We start from the raw sequence: 3802 nt of genomic DNA, 5'->3' as shown, positions 1-3802 counted from the left end.
TCCATAAGCGTAGTAATAAATATTACTGAAGCCTCAGGATGCAAGTGGGTTATTTTTGGATCAACCAGTATCTAACCCACTCAACCCAGTGAGAAGCGATGTGAAGAGTGGGTTGACCCAAACAATAAACAACGGATTACCCACTACCCAACGGGTTACCCAAAAAAAAAAAATCTGCCGTCAGTGGCCTTTTAGCTTCAGAAATTCAGAAAGCAACTAGAGGTACAGAAGCATCTCAGAATTAAAATCCCCTGCATACTTCTGTCCAAAACTGTAATATAAACAAAAGCAATGCAGCAGCACTAGCGCAAAGCATCAAAAATCCATTAGCTGTTCAGCAAATCAGTAATTTTACATGCCCATCCATAGCACCTATAGCTTAGCAGCGGGGTGAAATCAACATCTGCAAATCTGGCATCACCTGCAGACGACAACGTATGGATTTGATAGCTGCCTGGATCGAGGAAGGATGCCGTTGGGCTGGGAGAAGAGCGGATGCCGGCGGACACCCTGCATCGGCAAGCCCACGCTGAGGTGGTTGCCCCCATCCTCCAACAAGGCAGCAGCCGCCACCAAGCTCGAAGGCGCAGGCGCGGGCGCGAGCGCGGCCTGGGACGGCGAGGAGGGGTCGAACCCGGCATCCTCGGCTGTCGCCGTGTTTCGAGTCGCCCTGCTTGCGCCAAGCTCGCTGAGCTCGAGAGTGCGGGCACAGCCGTCGTGGTCTAGGACGACAAGGAGGGGTCGGACCTGGCATCCTCAGCTGCCGCGCTCTGGGCCGACATGCTCACTGCCGCCATCGCCGCATAAAGGAAGTTTCGATTCATCTGGATTACCCGACAGACCCAATAAATTTGGGACTACTAAACACTAATATTTGAATTTTGGGTAGTGAGTCATTGGGTCAACCCATAAAAACCTGCATCCTGACTGAAGCCTCTGAAGGTAACAAGCGCTAACTAACCGGTAGGTTCGCGTGTCTGCGGATGAAGCCAGTATTATATATCAAAACTTCTGTTTCTATTTTCACTAATAAGCATAGCATTGGGCATCTGGTACTATTTACGATCGATACTAGTTGTGATGCAAGCATCGCCGTATATATTCTCTCCAGTCACGGACTCAGTTTGGGAACCCGTGGTACGCCAAGACGGTAGCCGTAGCGGAAGACGGTGTTGGAGGCGAGGAAGCAGGAGAGAGGGCGTCGCCCGGAGGGGCGACTTGGGCGGCGCCGCTCCCCCACCCCGAGCGCCCCCTCCTTCCTCCCCTCCGCCTCGCCGCCGCTGGAGCTCGCCGGTGGAAGTCCACTCGGCCGCGATGAGGGCGGCGGCGGGCACTTCGCCCCCTTTTTCCGTTGAAGTTCTCCCTCTTCCACAACCTTCCCTTTCTCCCTTCTCTCTTCTTGCCGGTAGTGGCGTGCCGGTTGGTGGCCAGCGCCGTCCTCCGCAGATCCGGCGCCGATGGCCGCAGATCCGGTGCCTCCCGGAGCCTGCCCCTCGCAAATCGGCTTGGGGGGCGTCCGCGCCTGGGCGGGCGGAGGGGCGCGGTTGCACACGGCTGGGGCGCGGCTGCGGCGGCTCTCGCGGCTGCGCGCTGCTGGGGCGCAGCAAGGGGACGGCCACAACCTAGCACACGTCGCGACATCCGTGAGCGGCGGACCTCCCATCCGTGCTATCCTCTATGGCCGGATCTGGCCTCCCGGGGGCCTGTTCTGCCATCAACAGGGAGGTCCGCCGGCGGCCACCGCCCTGGTGGGCCGCATGGTGCGGCAGCTGCGGGTGGCGACGGCGCTAGCTCGGGGCGCCAGATCCGGCGCCCCCGAGGTCTTCTGCGTGGTGGTCCGGCCGCCGGCGTGCTGGCCGTGCCTGGTCCTGTGCGGGGGTCGCGTGGTGGTCCGGCTTCCGGGGCGCTGGCCGTGGTCCAGGTCCTGTGCGGGTGCCGGCGCGGGGCTCTTGCGGCTCTGATTTGCTTGGTCACCCCGGTCTGGCGGATCCCCGGCGACCAGATCCCCCCGAGCTGTCGCCATGCCTCCTCTTCCCTATGCCTCCATGCCTCCACAATCACCTCTCCACTCGATTGGCGCGGTGGTCACGTAAATCGACATGCTCCTCTTCAAGACAAGCTGAGGTATGAGCATGGTGGCCGTTCCTATGTGCCTCGTCTCGTGCTTCTGTTGGACTCTACCGTGGCTCCGCATGTGTCCGCTGCTGGAGCCTCTACTTCGTCGGCGCTCTCCTTGTTGATGGAGACTCCAAACTAATTGCCGGGTGGTGAAGTTCGTCCTTTGCCGGCCCTCCCTCCTTTGTGGCTTCCTCCCCTCAAAGGGCGTTGGATGGCGGTGGGCGGCGCCCGGATGTGCCTTACTTGGTGTCACTGTCAGCTTGAAGGGAGGTCGTCGTTTCCAGCGACATTCTGGTCAAGTTGTCTCCCCCAGCCTTAACCCCCATTCTGTTGGGCGAGCCCTCCCAATTCGTAGGAGGGTGGCTCACAGGGTGGCGTAGCTGCGAGGGGTGGGTGGATGCAATTTGGCTCTTGTGAACCTGGCAAGCAAGTTGTTCGGTTGCGGCTCCCATTGGGTTGGTTTCTATCGTGGTTCCGCAAGTGTCCGCTGCTGGCGCCTCTACTTCGTCGGCGCTCTCCTTGTTGATGGAGACTCCAAACCAATTGCCGGGTGGTGAAGTTTGCCCTTTGCCGGCCCTCCCTCCTTTGGAGTTTCCTCCCCTCAAAGGGCGTTGGATGGCGGTGGGCAACGCCCGGATGTGCATTACTTGGTGTCGCTGGCAGCTCGAAGGGAGGTCGTCGTTTCCGGTGACATTCTGGTCAAGTTGTCTCCCCCAGCCTTAGCCCCCATTTTGTTGGGCGAGCCCTCCCAAATCGTAGGAGGGTGGCTCACAAAGCGGCGTAGCTGCGAGGGATGAGTGGATGCAATTTGGCTCTTGTGAACCTGGCAAGCATGTTGTTTGGTTGCGGCTCCCATGGACGATTAGTAGAAAACTTTTGGTGTACTCTTGAGCTGTATTAGAATTTGTGATATGTCCATGTAACCTATCTTGTATTTTCCCTTTTTTCGGCCTAACCGACCTCACGTTGTTGTCTCTCGGCAAACTCTTTCGATCAATAAAATAGTAGGTGGTGATCCCCGAATTTATTCAAAAAAAAGAAGAAGCAGGAGAGAGAGGACAATCAAAGCAGGCCCGCGCTTTTCAACGTGCGCCAGTGTGTGATTTGACTTTGGGAGCCATCCCTGATCCCTCGCCTCGAGCTTCGTCCACCTCGTGTCGCTGCCGGCAGGCCGGCCGGCTTCCATCCCGCCCTGCGCCTGCACGGTGCACGCCGCCGCCGCCGCAGGTGGAGTAGCTTTCGCTTTCTTTACTCCGTTCCTTCTTTCTTTATTCCATCTCCGCCGTCCTGGCCTCTGCGAATGCTGAACTGCTGAAACAAGGCGCCTGATCCCATTCCATCCCGTGCCTTTGCCTTTGCATTGGCATCCTCTTCCCGTCAGTTCAGAACTGGGCACACCGAGACAGAGATCGATGGAAATGGCCTCCTCCATGCGTCGTGGTGTGGTAGCCTCGCCTCAAGGCTTTCGCGCTCGCTCGAATCGAGTCCCTGCATGGGCGCATGGAGGATTGGTGTGGTGCGTGCCTGTGTCTCTGCTGAAGCTGAAAATAGTTGACGCCTGAAAATGGGGACACTTTGCAGGGTCGCGGCGCCCGAGCTGACGCGTGGAGAGCTTAAATGAGAGACAAGAGAACCCCTGCCACATACGGAGGATGGTATGCAAAATTCAAAATTTCAAAATTAT

Source organism: Panicum virgatum, chromosome 5K (genome assembly GCF_016808335.1).
Source record: "Panicum virgatum strain AP13 chromosome 5K, P.virgatum_v5, whole genome shotgun sequence".
NCBI lineage: Eukaryota > Viridiplantae > Streptophyta > Magnoliopsida > Poales > Poaceae > Panicum > Panicum virgatum.
This window is presented reverse-complemented; position numbering follows the sequence as displayed.